This window comes from Chionomys nivalis, chromosome 1, assembly GCF_950005125.1.
Source record: "Chionomys nivalis chromosome 1, mChiNiv1.1, whole genome shotgun sequence".
NCBI lineage: Eukaryota > Metazoa > Chordata > Mammalia > Rodentia > Cricetidae > Chionomys > Chionomys nivalis.
Genome location: NC_080086.1, coordinates 23275938 through 23295972, shown reverse-complemented (window position 1 = coordinate 23295972; position 20035 = coordinate 23275938).

Here is a 20035-nt window from a genome sequence, read left to right as displayed (position 1 = left end):
TCCTGGAAAGAAACCCCATGCTCCTCTCATCTATCTCCAACATCCTCAGGTTTGTGCTGTGGCTTGGACTTCACCCTCACAGCTTCATCCATCTTGCTAACCTTCATGCCTAAAATCCTAACACCACATAGCTACTGCCAAGTTCTGCTGCCAGCTCAAGATGTAGCCAGAACCCCATGGACAGCAGTCACAACCTCAGAGAGTCTGCATGTCTGAACCTGGGAAAGGGACCCTTAGGTTGTCCTTTTCCAAAGGGGACACCTCAGTGACAGTCTTTTGAAAGAAAAAGTTTCAGAGCTTTCCTTTTTTATATTCCAGCCTTCGATCCAAGGGGTTGTGCCCTGAAGACACTCTGCCTATTGCTTTAACACAATGTGTATGGCTTCTATTTGGTGGTGCTAAACTCTTATTTACCTTTGATTGTCTACAACTTTAAATATATTCCCAAACTGTGTGCTTATCAAAGCTTTCTGCTTGCTTTTTGTTCTGACTCTCACTGTAAACTTAGCTAAATGTGCCCAGATATCATCCTGCTAGAGTCCACCTACTGCACTGTTTTCAAATTTCCCCATTAAATTAATTGGCCACTCACTGAAATTTTCAGGTCATCATTGTGCTGGCTAGATTTATGTCAACTTGCCACAATCTGAGAGGAGGGAGCCTCAATTGAGAAAATGCCTCCATAAAATCAAGCTGTAGGCAAGACCTTGGCATTTTCTTGGCAATTCTAATGATTGATGTGGGACCCAGTCCACTGTGGTGCTATCCATGGGCTGGTGGTCCTGGGTTCTATAAACAAGCAGGCTGAGAAAGCCATGGGGAGCAAGCCAAAAGACAACACCCCTCCATGGCTTCTGCATCAGCTACTGTCTCCAGGTTCCTGGCCTGGCTTCCTTCAATGATGAACAGGGCTGTGGAAGTATATGCCAAATAAACCCTTTTCTACCAAGTTGCTCTGCTCACGGTGTCTCATCAAAGTAATAGAAGCCCCAAGATAACCATTTTCTTTGCCAGAGTGTAATATAAATAGCAACGAGTTTGAATCTTAATAGATCCCTGCTCCCACCTGAAGTTTCATAGTCTTTTCTGTCCACATCCTGCCCACGTTCTGGCATCTTGAACATCCATCAGAATCACCCATTGAGCTCTGTTTGTAGCATCATAGGGTTTCCCTAGACCACACCTCCAAACTCTTCCATGAACCATTTCCAAATGCCTAAAGAGAATAGAGTCAGATTTACTATATTATCTGTGCTAGTTACTTCTGCATTGCTGTAACCACACACCCGACATAGACACCTTAAGAGAGGAACAATTTCTCTTGGTTCATGCTTCAGAATGCCTCCGCCCATCACGGTGGGGAAAACACAGTGTTCACAGCAACTGAGGCACGTGATGGAGGCTGCTCACTTCACAGCAGACCTGGAGACAGGGAAAGAGCCCAGACTTCTTGTAGGTTGAACCTTCAAAGGCCTGCCCCTACAGCTACTTCCTGCAAGCAGCCCTTGTCTACTCACTCCACAGTCTCCGCCCCCCTCAGCCCTGGGGCGCGGGGGGGGGGGGGGAGAGGGGGGGAATCAAGCACCCAAAACAAGACCCTGTGAAGAGCATTTCAGATGCAAACCAACCTGGGAGAACACAGTCAGATTACAGCAGATCTGTATACTGAAAGCTGTAAGATGCCCTTAAGAGAAAGCGAAGATCTAAATAAGCACAGAGACATGCTGTGTTTATGGTTTGGGAGGCTTAATAGAGGAAAGATGTTAATTATCTTTCAGATGTATATACAGGTTTAACATAAATCCCATCAAAATCACAGAAGAATTTTTTTATGAATATAGACAAGCTTACTTTTCATATAGAAAGGCAAAGGAACCAGAATAGCTGAAACCATTTTCAGATGGAAAAATGAAGTGGGAGGAATCAGTCTACACAATTTTAAGACTTACTATCAAAATAGAGAGCTACAGCCATCGAGACTAGATGGTACCATTGGCAGGACAGGCATGTAGCAACCTTACAGAAACCAGAAAGACCTATGCAACATGTGTGAATTTGAAATGGGCATGGAAGGAGTTGGATGCAGGTCAGGGAGTCTCTTCCATGCATGATTCTGAGCAACTGGAAATTTTCAGGGGGCAGGGAGCATCTTGCCATATAAAATTTAACCTGAAATGCACCACCGGCTTCTGTACAGTTGTAGAGGGACCAGGGGAGAAATCTTCCAGCTCTAGGATTAGGAAGAGAGCTCTCAGCCATGAGACCAAAAGCATGAACCAAAAAGCAAATAGATCTGTAAGAGTTATGTTAGACAGCTCCCATGGTGTGTATGGGCGTGTGTGTGTGGTGTGTGTGTGTGTGTGTGTGTGTGTGTGCGGTGTATGTGTGTTTTGCTTGGGATGTGCGCATGTGCAAGTGAGAGTGCATCCATGTGTGTACACATGCTCGTGTAGCGCACAGATTGGTAACACGCATCTAACACAATCACTCTCCAGCTTAGTTTTGAATCAGCGTCTCTCCCTGAACTCAAAAGTCACTGATTGACTGGACTGGCTGAGCAGCCAGCTCCGGGAACCCAGCTGGCTATGCCTTCCCAGGACTGAGGTTACAGATGCACACAACCTCCCTGGCTTTCATGTAGATGCTAGGATCCAAACTCAGGTCCTCATGCATGGTTGAGAGCACAGCAGACACTTCTGAAAGACTCCAGCACATCAGGAAAAGGAAGCAGAGGGGAACAGGTACTGGAGGAGGAAGACAGGAAAGGAATGAGGGAAACAGAGAGGAAGGCAGGAAGGAGAAAAAGAGAAAGTATTTGAAAAGCTCTTGTCTGAAAAGGACTAGTATCAAGAAATGATGTAAAAATGCTTAAAATCCAACAGGAGATAAGCATCCCCATTTGCAAAACAGGCAAAATACAGGAACAACCATTACACCAGAGGCCACCCAGATGGGAAAGAGGAGCACGCAGAGACTTTCACCAGTGACTGGGGAAAAGCTCATTCAACCCACCACAGCAAACACGCCTGTCAAGAGACCAAACAAGGAAGACATGCAGATGTTAGATTCCCTATGCAGAATTGCTGGGCTTGCAAAACTGTACAGTAGCTTGCAGAGACCATCCGTCAGTCTCTTTCAAGGTGTAACTGCTGTGTGGCTCGGCAGTGGCATTCCTGGACATTTATCTCCGAGAAATGAAGATACGTGTTCACGGGAAAACCTGCTCGAAGCATTCTTAGCAGCTCTTAAAAGCTCAAAACTAAAGACAGCTCTGATCCCGTCGATGAGTAAATAGCTCAGCAAACCACAGCATACCTTGGAATGCTACTCCAAAGGAAAGGGCTATTGACACACGCCGTAAGTAGGATGACTGACATTTACACAAGAAGTCAGTTTCAGAAGGTCATAGACCATATGGTTCCATGTGTGGAGTGCTAAATTTGGACCAGTGTTCCCCAAGGGCCCATGCAGCTTTATTCCCAAAGTAGCATTCCTGGGAGAAGGTAGAATCTTTAAGTGGAGCCAAGAGGAGCATCCTTGGTCACCGAGGGTGTAGCCTTGTTCTTCCTCCCTCTTTTCCTTCCACAAGGTGAGTCCTTTGCCTCTCTCTGCTCCTTGCCAGGAGTTCAAAGCAATAGGACCCACCAACCATGGAGCGGCCAATAGAAACCTTCTCTTCCAAAGTTGATTGCCTCGGGTATTTTGTCACAATCACAGGAAGGTATTACACACATGTAGCTTTCTAGAAATGGCCATGCGACAGAAAGCTGCCAAGGATAAAGCAGGGAGATGTAGGGAGGAGAGAAGTGGGCGTGGCTATAAAAGGCAATGTTACTGATCCCTAAGACAAAACATTCTGCTTCTTGACTGAATCCAGGTCATGGGTCTGGTTGTACTACATTTTTGTTACCACTGAAGGAAGCATGATACAGAATCCACGAAACCTTGCTGTGTTGTTTCTTACAATTCCATGTGAATGACCATTTATCTTTAACACTAAAAGTTTAATTAAAAAAACAAAAACTCCAACCAGTTTGGAGCCATGAAACCCACAGCAGTGCAGTGTGGACCTAGAGACAGGGGCAGGTCATGGAGGGGACAAAGGGGGCAACAGCATCACATGGCTTCAAGATCACCGGTACCCTGGTTTCCACCTGCTGAGCAAAGGCACGAAAGAAGTTGCCCCAGGGCTGGCCAAGAGATCTCTCCCAGCCCACACCCATCCCACGCCTGGCTCTGGTCAGGCACAAGTTCCCACCCCTCCATGCTGCAGACAGGGCCTCTCTGATGCAACCCGGGTAATTGGATCCAATGCTTCACATGTGTTTGCAATCTGAGGGCTTCCTGTGTGTTCGCAGTCCCTTAATAATGTTGCTTACGGGAAAGTTTGGGTTTGGGAAGCCAAGCCAGGCTGGAGTTGGAATGAGAGGCAGCAGTTCAAAAGCAATGTTTTTCAAGGCCCGTTCTCCAGCCAACAGACTGGATGGTGGGAAGGAGGGGGCCACTCAGGAGGCAGCGTCTCAGTGGGTTTCAGAAAAGAGCACTTGCTGTGCTGGCTTGGATCTGAGAAGAAAAATCAGTGGTTCCTTTGCCCTTGTGCACGCCTACCTTTGTATCCCACATGGCCTGAGCTCCAAGACCTCTTGAGGCCCAGTCTGCCCAGGCCAGCCTGGAAGATGTCCCTTCCCCATCTGGAATAGCCCTGCACCCCACGCAGCCTGGCCTTTGCACGATGTTCAGTTTTCTTGATTCACACATCAAGGGCACTTACCCTTCTAGTGATTTTACAAGTCAAACACACACACACACACACACACACACACAAAATCTTCTGTGTTTGTCCCACTAACATCCCATTACCTCTGCTCCCAAGGCCCTTGATTTGTCCAGAAAATCCCATTCTCTCTTACTTAAAGCTCATACCCTTCTAACAAGTTCTTGACCTCCTTCTGTTTCAGGAAATGGAAGTCAGAGTAAGAAATGGCAAACCGTACCTCAATATGTGGCCTGTGAATGGGGGTTCTGAGCCTGCCTCCATCCCTGAGTCACCTGGAAGCTGTCCTCAAAGGTCACATTCACAGGCAAAGGAAGAGGGACTCATTGATAAGAGGCGCATGGACCAGGGATTCCTTCTCTACCAACTTCCAACTCATAGGACTGGAGAGAAGACTGAACAGTTAATAGTGCAAAGAAAGAACCAGAGTTCTGTCCCCAGTGCCCACTTCAGGGGGCTCACTACTGTCTGTAACGCCCTCTTCTGGTTGCCATGGGCAACTGCAGTCATGTGCCCATGCGCACACAGATAGATAGATGATAGATAGATAGATAGATAGATAGATAGATAGATAGATAGATAGAAGATAGATAGATAGATAGATAGATAGATAGATAGATAGATAGATGATAGATAGATAGATAGATAGATAGATAGATAGATAGATAGATAGATAGATATGTACATTTAAAATAAAATAGGGGCTGGAGAGATGGCTCTGTGAAGAGCACTTGTTCTTGCAGAGGAGTGGGATTCAGTTCCCAGCACCCACATGGCAGCTCACAGCCATCTGTAACCCCAGTTCCAAAGGTTCCAATGCCCTCTTCTGGCCTCTGTGAGCATTGTAAGCATTCGGTGCCCAGACATATGTGCAGGCCAAAACTTCATATATGAAAAACTAAAATTAGAAATAAATCTTTTAGAATAATAATGAAATGAACTGAAAAATAGCTTCTAACTCATGGGTGCCGTGGACTGAAAGGCAGCTTGTTGAAGTGGGAGCGACTGCCCCCGGCTCCCAGTCGCCCACGCGGCTAGCTTTATACCCGAAATAATTACACGGAAACTGTATTCTTTTAAACACTGCCTGGTCCATTAGTTCCAGCCTCTTATTGGCTAGCTCTTACATTTTGATCTAACCCATTTCTAATATTTTGTGTAGCACCACGAGCTGGCTTACCAGGGAGATCTTAACCTGCGTCTGTGTCTGGTGGGCGAATCATGGCGACTGCCTGACTCGGCTTCTTTCTCCCAGCATTCTGTTCCATTTACTCTGCCTATCTAAATTCTACCCTATCAGAGGCCAAGCAGTTTCTTTATTAATTAACCAATGAAAGCAACAGATAGAAAGATGACCCTCCTCCATCACCGGCGGGCTGTAGGCGACCACCAGGACTTCTACACATCATCAGATCTCATATCCTGTGGAACAGCACAGGAGCAAGACATGAAAATACACTGTCCCATGAGGGTGAGAAAGCTGCCACCAGGGTGGTTAGCCCCTGAGATCCCGACTCTAACAGGATGGAATCTCTTGTTCTGGCAAGTTGTGGGGAGCATCCTCCTGAGTGAAGGTCAGGTTAACAGTGTGACTGACTGTCCCATCATTCATCCTGTCCTTTAACTATCTGATGAAGGCCATGTGTGGGTAAGAAAACCATGGATCCTGTGAGGTGTGCCCCTCACCCCAGGAGGCTAGCTCTCCTTCCTGACCTGTGTGACCCTATTAAGCAAAGACCTTCAACAGTGTGTCTTGCAATACAGATTATGCTTCCCATGACAAACAGGACTGTACCAGGAGCTAGACTAAATATTTAATTTTCCCCATCCTTGGTCCTGTGGTTGCAAAATGGCTGCCGTCTGTTAAAGCATCACATCTGCATTGCAGGCAGGAGGAAGAAAGGAATGTGAATGACACAAGGGTTTGCTCTGCTCAACGCTTTCTCTTTTTAGTTAGGAAGAAAGGTTTTCATTAATTTTTGCTTCTGTACCACCCAGGCCTATATCATGTGGCCACCAGCAGAGTGCTGGGGACTTTACAGCCTAGGAGTGCTTCCCTGGCATGTGCGAGGTGGTGGGTTCCCCCCAGCACTGCAAAATACAATCTAAAATAAAAATTGTAATAGGAAGGAAAGGGAGAGAGGCAGAGTGGGCCCACCTATCATGTCTGCCCCTGTGTTTTACAACACTTGCACACTCCAGCACACAGTGGTTGCTCAATGAAAAGCCATACACAAACATAAGCACACATGATCTGTGCTGGGGCAGGGTAAGCCAGCCTCCCAATGGCTTCCCTTTGGGGAAAACTACAGACTGTACCATGCAGGAATGCAAACAACCTTTACCAGGAGAAAACCAAACAGCATGCTTCTCAACTCCCCAGTTCTGCAGAACCGCTTCACAAGACATGTGTACCGGAAGAGTCAGGAGCAAAATATCCAGCAACTGCTTGGCTTTCCTCACCAATGAGTTGCCATGCTCTTCCTCCACCAAGCTGAGCCCAGCTCCCATCTCTGAGGCTCTCCCGCCAACTTCAGTGGGAACAGTTTGGGGACTGGCTCCAGGAACCCAGGCTTGCGTGCTGTGCTCCAGCTAAGACAATGGGAAGGGAGCTGGCAGCGCTTGTACTTCACATGCGTTAATTCATGTGGGCCTCGCTGTAGATCTGTGCGTGGGATGTTTGTATCCCAGATGCCAAAGCTGGATCTTATAGAAATTGGGAAAGTGGTCAAGTCATCCAGCTGCTAAGCAAGGAGAGTAAAGACACCAGCCTGCCTGGAGCCTCCCTGCTTCCAAAAGCATTGCTTTCTGTGTAGCTCTCAGTTTTAGACCAAAACTTTTTATTTACTTTCAATTGTAGGCATCTCCTCCAATACTAGCATCGGGTAGAAGGGTTGTTATAGTGATCACAGGAAATAGAGGAGCTACAGATTCAGCCACCCCAGAGGCCCTGGTCCTCTGGGAAGACCGGCCTCACGTGTGGTGGTGGGGCCACACTGGGTGGTCTCCAAGGACAGATTCCACACAGTCCCAGTCCCTCAAAAGAAAGAGGAAGAATCAGAGGCCCTGAGAAATCAGCAAAGGGCAAAGAGTGGTTGATTAATTTAAACTACAAACTACTTTGTCCGTGACTTGGTCATTAACTATGTGGTGAAGTAAATAAGACAGATTTGCAATCCTAACCACCTTGTGTTCTCCATCAACTCGTGATCCTTAGAAAATAGGCTCATTCTTTGGGAATCCCCAGCCTGCACCATCAGTAAAACCCATCCACATGTTTATATTGGGCTTAAACTTGTATCCAGCATGCACTCACACAGAGCTGTTCCGCAGTTGGGCTTGCCTCTTTTCTCATGGCTGTGACAAGTCACCAGATAAGAAGCCACTTAAGAGAGGGTTTATTTCAGCTCACGGTTAGAGGGGAAACAGCCCATAACGATGGGAAAGTCCTGGGTGAGAGGACCTTGGAGAAGCTGGTTACATTGCGTTCACAGTCAGGAAGAAGAGAGAAATGAATGTCCATATTCAGCTAGCTTCCCCCCGCCACCCATTTTCTGCAGCGCAGGACCCAAACTCTGTAGTGGTGCCACCCTCTTTTAGAGGGGTTTTCCCACCTCAGTGAACCTAATGAAGATATTCCCCAAGCAACCTGCCGGAGGTTAACCTAATCCAAACATCCCCGAAGGGCCTGTCTGCCAGCCCTTCTAGTTGATTCTCTACAGGCAGCAGAATAGAAACCTTGCTTTGAGTTTCACCTTGAGTTGCACCGCATTTATGACCTCTGGGAATCACTTCCTCTTTCTAGATAGCTCAGTATCTGGAATCTCTAAGCAAGCTCCAGAGTTGACTGTCCTGTGCAGATGTCCTTGGAAGGTCCCCCAGCAGACACGGGGACTCATGGGTCACTAGAAGCAAAGAGACAGAGAGCAAACTGAAGATCCCTGAGTCCTGACATCAGCCCTCCAGCCCCTGTGCCGTGGCACTGCTAGACCCCATGGGCAAAGCCTCCGAGACTTCCTTGCAAAGCCTGGGTGCTGGCCCCAGCTTGTCACCAGCAAGGCTTCAAGCCACACAAGAGGAGATGAGACAGACAGTGCAAGCTCTGGGGCTGAGGGAAGCGGGTGGGTTTGGCTTCTGGATGCTGTACTTGACCCTCGGACTCTCCTGCCTCCTCTTCAGTCCTCTCCCTGAATTGACCCTCCCTTACCCCAGCCTCCATCCAGAAGGTTCTGTTTATCAGGACAATCCAAACAGTGTTATAGGATGACTCCAGAGAAAAGCTGAGAAGGCTCTTGGCACTGCAGGATGGGAAGGAGCCAAACTCTGGTGCCGCTGGCTATCCTTCCAAGGCTCTGCTCATCATCTCAGAAAACAGGACTGGGAAACAGGTCAGTGAGCAGCTCACGGGCCAGATGTGGCAGGGAAGCCTCGGTGACCAGAAGGAAAGGATGAAATGCAAGCACACACTTGTCAGCTTCTCTCCAGATTCCTTAGTAGCATACCCTGTAAGGAAGCGAGGGCTCCTTATAGCTCACAGTTCCAGGCTACAGCCCATCAGAGCATGGGTGTCTCGGAAGAAGGAGCCTAAGCAAGCTGGTCACATCACATTGTAACCAAGAACAGAGAACAATGATGTGTGCATGCTAGCATTGCCAGCTGGCTGCTTCCACTCACACAGCGCAGGTCCCATCCACAGTTGGGTCTTCACACATCAACGTGTTCAATGCAACCCCCCCCCTCCACCAGGAATGCCTGGAAATCCATCTCCCTGGTGATTCTAGAGTCTGTCAAGCTGACAATTAACACCACTCATCATAATTAGCCATTGGTGGTATGGGATTGGCAACCCTAAGGGAGTGCCAGCTGCTGTTTGATCGGTGGATGGTGACAACTGGCGACACCTTCCTCTTTCAGTCTCTGCTTCTGGATCAAAAATGAGATTAGACCAAGGGGTCTCTCTATCAACTTACCCTGGCTGAGATTCCCAAATTCTCAATGAATGTCTGTGGTGGTTAATCTTCATGACCAACTCGACTGGATTTAGGATCACCTAGGAGACACACCCCTGGTGAAATCCACGGGGTGTCTTCAAAGAGGTTTAACTGGTAATGGAAGACCCACCCTGTGGTGTTGGGTCCTGGATTAAAGTAAGGGAGAAGGGGAGTAGAAAGTCAGATGAGTTCCAGCATGTCTTTTTCGCTGCTTCCTAATTGTCTCAGATGTAAGCAGACATTCTCACACTACGACTTCTGTGACCAAGTGTTCCCCATCATCTGAATGCACCCCATCATCTCAGGGCTCCCCCACCACCTGCATGCTCCCCCACAAAAACACAAGTGCCTCCCACAACCTGAATGCTCCTCCACCACCCAAGTTCTCCTCCACCATCTGAGTGCTCCCCGATCATTGAGTGCTCCCTCTCCCACCCACCATGCTGGACTGTATCCCTTCATGCTGACTGGGAACAGATCCTTCCTCTCTTACATAGCTTCTTGTCAGTCTCTTAGTCACTTCAGTGAGAAAAGTCACACAGACCTCAGTTCTAAAGCCACATTCACCCCTATATGCAACGGAAGTGATGGAGCAGGGATCTAGAATTCGTGGATTTGGTAAGGAATGAGTCTATGTAGCAGCCCCAGTCTTCCACTCAATAACAATGACCTTGATGGAGAGTTTGGAATACTGCCATGGGTTTCTGGAAACTTATACACAGATATGAAGGGCTATGTACGACTTGGGTGGGCTGGAGCAGGCTGGGGAGTAGGGAGGACAGTTAAAATCTCCCACGTTCTATCAGTGTCCTGGACACCAAGCTTAGGAGTGAGCAGACAAGACTGGAAAACGCCTTTCCACGGCAGCCAAGTCACGCTGCATTGTTTCAGCAGAGCCCGCCTGGGCACTTTACAATTCGTTCCGCATTCTATTAGCAGCCAGGACTGGCGAGGAAGGGGGAAGGCGAGTAGAACCCAGGCTTTGCTGGGCATCAGTCCCCTGCGACATGCAGTGGTACCCAGAGTGCCCAGAACCAGAGCAGCATCAGCTTGAATGCCAGTACAAATTAGGAAAAGACACCACTTCTGGGCAGCTACAGTTCGGGGGGGTGGGGGGGGCACAGCTCACTGAGCCCCAGTACTGCCTTCTAATAAGCACCAGTACTCCTTTACTCCTGTGGCTCAGAGTCCCCATGCAGTTAACAACCTGTGCAGCTGATCCTGATCACAGGGGCTGCTAAATGTCAATCAAGATCTCAGACACGGCTTTGCTCATATGGAATATGCTAAAGGGGCTAGTTCAGTGGAGCACAGACCCAAATATGTCACCTGGCCCAGGAAAGCAAGATGAGCTGACTTGATTGGAACAGAAGAAAATAAAACGCTCAAGAGAGACAGGCACATTTAAGAACAGAAAGCTGGAAGAGCTAGGGGTAACATGGCAAAGCGGGCATCTTATAGCCTCTGTGAGACCCGCTTCTACTGCAGCAACGATTGTGTTATAATTAGCCCGGACTTGTTTAATGTGGGTTTAGTACGTTAGGGCTTTCAAGTGAGCTGCATGGGAAAGGGAAATATTATGGACACACGTATGCGCACATGTGTGCAAACACACACATACATACACACACACACACACACGGTCTAGTAAAAAAACAAATTAAATTTATAGCATAAGACAAGAAAAATGGAACTTTTTTCCATGGGTAAACAGTTGCCATGTGTACATGAGGACCTAAGTTCAAATTCCCAGACCCCACATAAAAACTGAACACAGAGTTTGAGCACCTATGACTCCGGGACTCCTATGAGGAAACAGCAGAACTCCCAGGAGGTCCTGGGGCAGCTGGCCTGGCACACACAGACAAAAACCAACAAAAGGAGCCTGTGTCAAGATGAGAGACACAAAACAAGTATCTTGTGACCTCCACATGTACACCATGGCATGCGTGTGGTCTCTCTCTCTCCCCCTCCCCCCCCCCCACAGACACACACTCACTCACTCATATTAGAAATGAAGTCTGACAAAGCATGCCCCCAGCTCTGCCTTGAGGTCAAGGAGAACTGCGAAGGAATGCCCCCCCCCCATGCCCACAAGTCACTAAGGTGTTCCCAGCCACAGGAGCCACCTGAGAAACAGGGAAGAAAGGGTGAGCTTTGTGTTCTGGGTGGCCTGCTGAGGCAAACCCAGGACAGGATACTATGGCCACAGGAGCTGATCTGACAGGATCTCATCAATGAACACCCACGGTCACGCTTGTTCCCAGACTCAGCCAACATCCCCACCATAGGCAGAGCTTGTGATAGTTATGTCTCCCTGCACACCTTCAGCTTTTCACTGGGATAAACAAGGCATGATGCCAGCTAAGTGTGTTGAAGCTGTATCAGGACACAAGCCTTTACTCAGGACCAGCTACCCAGTTATCACAATACAACATAAAATGGCAAAATAGAACCTTTTGCTCAAAATTATAGGAATTTCAAGACTGTGACAGCAGGGTAACCAGTGAAGTGCTGGGCACATCTGAGCCTGGAGCCTTATGTGCTGCATGGCCACAAGCCAGCATCACTCATGGTTAAGGGAGACCAGAGACCTTGGTAGAACATTTGGTTAAGCAAGGAAGAGGAGAAAGAGGTGAGGAGAGAAAGGGGTAAACTCCTATGGCAGTCTAAATAAGAATGACCCCCCCCCCATGCTTAATCATCAGGGAGACAAACTGTTTGAAAGGATTAGAAGGATTAGGAGGTGTGGCCTTGTTGAAAGAAGTGTGTCACTGAGGGTGAACTTTGGGGTTTCAAAAGCCCATGCCAGGTCCAGTCTCTTTTTCTCTTCTTGCTGCCTACAGATCAAGATAAAGCTCTCAGCAACCTCCCCAGCACCATGTGTGCCACCATGATGATAGCCTACGCCTCTTGTAAGTTTGTAAACAAGCCCCCAGTTATATGCTTTCTGTTATAAGAGTTCCCTTGGTCACGGTGTCTTGTCACAGCAATAGAACAGTGGCCAAGACAATCCCTCTTTAGATGAAATTCCAAAAACCCTGTTTCTTGTCATGAGAGAGCTCTACGATACAAAATTCCTTGCAGTCACACAGTTCTTCTGAGTACTGTCACTGACACACACAGCAGGGCTTCCTGAGCTGCCAAAACTGTTATTAGGGAAAGTGACTGGTTCTAAGATAAGTACCCAAATTGGCATCTTGTCACAGAACGGAAAGTATATTATAGAAAAAGAATAAATGTGTAAGGAGTGAAGAGATGGCTCAGTGGTTAGAGCACTTCCTGCTCTTCCAGGGGAACAGGTTCATTTCCCAGCACACATGTCAGCAATAAGCACACATCAGGCGACTCCTAGCCACCTGTAACCCTACCTCCAGGGGGTCCAGTGCCCTCTTCTGGCCTTTGAAAGCATTGCATTCCTATCGCATACACTCACTGACACATAAAAATAAAAATGAATCCTTTTTAAAAATAATAGATGTGTACTGTAGCTGGGAATCACGGAAGGATGCTACCACAGACTAGAAATACTGAGGCTGGTTATTTAGAAAGTAAAAGTAATACTAGATTAATGAAGAAAAAGCCTCTAGCCACGATGTGAGTCGACTATACAAGGTAAGAATAGTCTGAGGACACCCCCAAGTTTGAATTGAAAGAGAAAGCCTTGGAACTCAGTGTCATCAACTAAATAAGTCACAGCACATCAGCCAGCCGCTGGGTCTGCTCCCTCAGCCCTGCATAAAGCACAAGACAGGGGTTTCCTCCGAGACTAATCTGCTATCATGGCCTTTTGACACAGAAGCCAATCCTGTGAGCTGAAGACACCAGACTATGTACGACCTCAGGTAACTGGGTTCTCAAGGGAGGCAGGGCTCCCTCCCTTCAAGGTCAGGCCTCAGACCTTTCCCCGAAGAGGCCCTTCCCCAAAGCCACCTTGGAGGGCAACAGTCCTTGAAGAGACACCAGGAAGGGCCACTCAGCCAGGGAAAAAGCATTGCGGTTAGATGCCACAGCCTACGGAAGAGCTGTTTTTAGACATTTTTGAGATGGTTCTATGGTCAGGTAATGGATCAATTTATAATGTTACACATATAAAATAATGTAAAACCTCCAAGTAAAAAGCGTTCTTCTCCACACCTCATCAGCATCCCCTCATGGGTCAATTTAAACCCTCTTTCCCCGTTCTCAGCAGAGAGTTAATGTGAGCTGTCTTGTTTTAGGTTTCTGGTAACCATTTTACACACTGTAAAAAAGAAAATGGTGAGGTTAATTTGGATAGATTTTACTTAACTCATACCTAAAATATGACCTTTTCATCAGGTAATCAATATTTTAAAATACCAACCAAAATTTTAAACTTGTTCCAGTTTGCAGAAATTCACTGTGTATTTTATCCCGAAAGCACAGCTCAATTGGAACTCATTCTGTCTAAGGTGCCCAGCAACCTGGTGGTTACTGGACAGGCCCAGTGACTAGAGGCTGCTCAGCTGGACAGTGACCTCTGGAACCTTTAAGTTGATGTGTGCAGCCATTGTTGTATTTCCATTGAAAGGATAGCAATTTGCCTAATGACTGATTGGTTCTCCAGCCTTGTGACGCGCTCTGTGATCTCCCCCTCTCGTGTGCCCCTAGATACAGCATCTTTCAGGTATTTTGTTATAGCAAGGGCAAACAAGCCAATACATTACCCAATCAGAATTGAAGCCATTTTAATCCTAAGTATTGGTATTTGACTTATCTTGTTCACAAGCATGAACTTCCTGCTTGTGTTTTCTTGTTGTCTCTTCTCTGTCTTCTTCCTGTTAGTGGACAAAAAGGAAGACTTTTAGGCATTGTGTTTTATTCTCTCTTTAGCAGTTTTGACATTTATGTAACTTAGTTTAATTCTTTTAGTCATGCTTGATTATTCAGCAGATAGCTTTAATTCTAGTCATGGGTGGCTGTCAGTGGATAACAGTTTTGTCTTTTGTTATTTATATATCTATTTATATGTAGACATATATACATAATATACATGTGTATATGTGTATATACATCACACACACACACACTTACACTTGTGAGTCAATCTATCAACCAAACCACATCATTTTTGTCTTTCTATTTTTAGGAATTTGTCTGGAGAAATACTCTTTAAGTTGTCAACCACATAAAATTTATAATGTGATTTATTTACTTTTAAAAGGATATTTTCTCAGAGAATACAGCGACGATCTTCGGTGCTAAAATGTTCATGGACTTTTTTAAACGATTTATATTGATCAACTCTCCCACAATGTTCAGAAGTAGATACAGCTCGTTATGATCCAAAACGATTATATTCACATATAAATTTATGAATAATAAATACATTTTAAAGATTTTTGGAAACCTCCTCTTTTTAAAGAACTCACATAAAATGTTAAGTAGCGCAAAGTTTCAGGAAAATGTGTGGGAATTACACAAGAGCTTTCCTCCAACCCTCCATCCTTTCCTCTCTCTCTCTCTCTCTCTCTTTCTCTCTCTCTCCCTCCCTCCCTCCCTCCCTCCCTCCCTCTCTCTCTCTCTCTCTCTTTCTCTCTCTCTCTCTCTCCCTTCCTCCCAGGCATGTGACCCTGGATGCAGAAAGCACATACCCTGGTTGCAGGCTATGGAAGCTCCCTAGAGAAACTGAGAGGGGGTTAGCATTGTACTCTCCATGGGCCCAAAACTCTCAGCTGCATGCATTTAAATATCATTTTGCTTGTTGTTTATACATTTGCTTCGCTGTCTTGTTTGCTGTATCTACATGTGTTTTTCTATGTTTTGCTTTAAAGAATATTCTCCTGAGAGGAAAAGCAGGCTGTGTGTGAGGTCTTTCATGTGGAATGCCAAGAAAGCACAACAAGAAACTAGACACTTGTGCAGTGCTCTTGATACTGCTAATGAAGATCAATAATTATTTCGGGTACTAATTAGTGCCACTAATGTCCCTGGTGTCACAGAAGTATACCGTGCAGCAGCTCAAAGACTTCAGCTTCAACTTTAACATCGCTCTCCTGGGAATTACACCAACACCATAAGTTCCATCACCATTTCTTTACAAACTAAGCATTAGGTGTAAGGAAAAAAAACTGCACAGCCTTAGCTGCCAAGTTCACGGTGAAATGCAGGCTGAAATGCAGCTGGTCACCACTGATCAACAGTTATCACTCCCAGGCTTCCTGGAAAAGGGGAAGGTGCCAACAAGTGGCAATCCAATCCCATTTCTACCGTGGATGAAGAAACCAAGGTCAGTTTCTGCTCTATGAATTCAGAAGGAAGCATCGTCACCGAGGCAAGCGAGTTGTTTGCCATGTGTATCTGGATTGCTCTCTCCACTTCCAAGTACAGGACTTGTTTCTCCTAGAATGGCTCAACAAGAGTCTACACGGAGCTATTCAGGGGCCATATCAGCAGCTTAACCAAGCAAGGCTGGCAGCTGGGCAGGAGTTGGGTTGCCAAGGAAACCTTCTTTGCCTTGCAAGTCTCCTAGGTAGTGGTTGGAAATGGTTCTGAAAGACAGGCTGATGCTCCAGGGTGGAGACACAAGTTGTGCAGTTCCTGACCTGTGAGCACTTGAATGCTAAACCAAGGGTCTGTATGTACTCAGAGAGCCAATGGTGACAGGCTGCATTCCTCATTGCTGCTCTCTCTCTCTCTCTCTCTCTCTCTCCCTCCCTCCCTCCCTCCCTCCCTCCCTCCCTCCCTCCCTCCCTCCTTGTGTGTGTGTTTCAAGTTTCATGCCTGCCTGCTTTGATACCACAGCCCTCAGGCACATACAGCTGTTAAACTCTCCAGATGTGTTAAGATCCAAGTGCCATAGCACACGCCTGTAATCCCGGTACTTGAGAGAAAGAGGGAAGAGGATCAGAAGTTCAAGGCCAGCTGGGATACTCTGTGAGCAAAAGCAGGTGGTGCCAAGTACAAGTTGAAGATAATGGTTTGTTTGTCTGTCTGTTTGTTCATTCAACCTAAGCTTAAACTCAAAATTCATTATTTGATTCCGTACCTGGAGAGCTCAGGTGTCAGTGCTGCCGAGGGTCACTCCACTTGGCTTTCAAACGGCTCTGCCGTCTGCGTGTAAGCTCTGGTGACTCCAATGTCTGAACTCAGGTGCACGGGAAATGCAAACAGCCAGCACACCAAGGGCTGGGACTGCTGATCAGTGCAGTAGCATTTGTCCCGCACACCTGCAGTCCTGTGCTCTGTCCCCTCCCCCAGTACTACCTTCTCCCTCAACCATGCACACCAGAATTGAGAGATGGAATAAGCCAGAGTTTAAATGATCACATTGTTAATTTTTATATTAACACGTGCGAAGTGACACTATTTTAAACGCATCACATTAAATAAAACACATCGTTAAAATGAATCACACCTGGTGTTTTACATATCGAATTTGCAGACAGATCACAATTGCATACATTTATGGGCTACAAGGAGATGTTATAATTTTTAATGCAATGTAGGATGGCTTGATAAAACGAATGAACTCGCCCATTCATCACCCCCAGCGCTTGGCTTCTCTGTGATGAGAGCCTTTGAAGGTAGCTCTCTTCATACTGTGGAAGCATGAGTGTTTGTTGAGGAGTGCCTGTGGCTTGAACACAGTTTCCCACAATTCAGGCTGAAATCTGATGGCCAGTGTTGAGGGGTTTTCAACAGGGCCTCCAAGAGGGATTTGGTCTTTCTTGAGAAATAGCATCCATTTCTTTGAGATCACCATGCTACCGTGTCCTCCCTTCCTTGTCCATTTTCTCTTTTGCAGGTACCTCCCTCACTCCCACACTCCACCAAAAGGCAAGCAAATACAACTACATCATCTTGGACTTCTATCCCTAGAACCATGGGTTAATAAACCTCCTTTCAAAAGTAAATTATCCCATCTCAGGCATTGTGTGACAGCAACAGAAAGCAAACTTAGACAATAGCTATACCCAACATGCCAACAACAGATCCAGCGATATTTCTTCCTTCTATCTGAGGGTCTGTAACCTTTACCATTTACCCTCTCCTTCATGTGTTGAAGCATGGCTCTGGGCAGCTTTTAACTTACATGTTGTGTTTCTTGTTTTAGACACTCAGTGTTACTAGAGACATTGCTGGAGAAGAAATGAGCTAGCCTAGATGCTTCCTTGTCTTCCAGTGTCTAGGGTCATTCAAAGATCCCTTCAGGGTGTTTTTCTAGTCTTCTCTTTCCGAATTATTGTTATCCTATTAATAACTATGATGAGTACCAGCTCCCCTCCATCCTTGCCCCACATAACTCACTTCTCTCTGCTCAAGACACTCCACCCTTCTCCCCTGACCTGAGCCCCTAAATCCCCACATCATCTTTTTAATAGCCCTCCCCTTTATGGTCCACTTCTGCCTTACTTTTATTTACTTATTTTTTTCATATGTGTGTGTTTTCCCTACCTACATGTCTGTACCATGTGCATGTGGAGGCCAGAAGGGGGCACCAGATCCCCTTGACTAGAATTATTGATGGTTGTGAGCCACCATGTGGGTGCTGGGAATAGAACAGCAGCCAGAGCTCTTAACCATTGAAGCATCTCCCTAGCCCTGTCTGCCTTGAGTTTTGCTGCCAGCTTCTCTGACTCTTTCTGACTCTCCCTGCTCCCCTGCTCCTCATTTTAGGTCAAGTTGAAGACCATCATCTCATAGACTTGCCCAAGCCTTGCTCCTGACATTATTACCTGCCCATTACTCCCCGTGATCATGCAGTGTGTTTTATTTTCACAACTTAGTTTTTGTACCACTAATCCCTCCTCAATGACTCCATATCCAAAAGCCAGACAGATAAAGCCTCACCATCTTTGACTTCCAGCCTCCAAAACCATGAAGTTAAACAAACTTCATATGTGTGCGTGTGTGTGTGCGCACGTGTGTGTGTGTGTGCATGTGTGTGTATAAAAACATATATCTCCTATACCATTTTGGGTATTCTGTTACAAAAACAGAAAATAAGCTAAGACATTAACTATTCTTGCCATACTGTGCATCAAAGAGAGATCTGCATGCAGAAGGTCCACTAGAAGGTACTCCTGGAACACCTTACAACAGAAGCAAACAGAGTTAGGTAGAGAATGGATTACACTGGGGGTTTCCTTTCAGAAGCTGTGGAATGTGTGTGACTTCCAGAGACCTCTAGAATGGAACCAAGAGACTTGCCTGTGTATCCTTGCATCTGTGAGTTGGGTCCAGGATCCTTCCATTCCTTCTGTTGAGACTATAGCATCAGTCAGTTTTCCATCATCGTGGCAAAATGCCTGAGCTAAGCGATTTCTCAGGAGGACAAGGTCTCCTTCGGCTTACGGTTTCAAAGCTCTCAGCTCACGGTCGCTTGGCTGCACTGCTCTGGGCTTGTGGTAGAGCAGGACACACAATGGGAACATGTCGTAGAACAGGGCTGCTCCCTTCACAGGAGCCAGGAAGCAAAGAAAGGGGAGGAGGCCAGCATTCTAATAGCCCTGAAAGGGCACTGTCTCTGTCCCAGTTCCTAGAGGCCTTCTATGTGGTTCATCTCTTAAAGGTTCCAAATCTCCCCAAACCTTCAACACTCAAGCCAATGGCGGATGTTTAAAACCCGAACCATACCAAATGACCACCTGGTTTATACAAGACAGCACTAAGTAATTATTCTCAAAGTGTCCAAAAGTGTCCTAATTCCCAAGCCGAACCTTACACCCTGCTCTCTTGAGCACCCTCCTTGTTGCTCTCCCTGTATAACGAGCCGCCACTGACCCTCCCTCTTCACCCATGCTCTGCAGTCCTGCAGCCGCAGCCTGGCTCCACCATCTGTCTTGATGGTGTCAGTTTCCTTCCTCAGAAGACCTAGGTTCTGTCTCCAGCTCTGTCTGCTCTTCCTTTCCACACTCTTTCCATCTCACCCTCTCTCATCAGTCCATAACCTGCTTCCACGCCCCCCCCCCAAGACTTTCAGAATCATTTTTTCCAGCACACGGGTACGTACCTTCTGAGTAATCTCAAACCCTATTGGCTTTGCCCACTCCAGGTGCTCTTCCAGACTTCCAAAGTTTCCGGCATATCAAATGCCATCCCCAGGCCCCTCCCTCACACCCCAGGCCCCTCCCTTACACTTCGGATCCCTCCCTCACACCCCAGCCCCTCCCTCACACCCAGGCCCCTCCCTCCTCACAAGCAGGCCCCTCCCTCACATGTGGGTTCCTCCCTCACACCCCCAGGTTCCTCCCTCACATCCAGGCCCCTCCCTCATACCCCAGGCCCCTCCCTCCTCACACGTAGG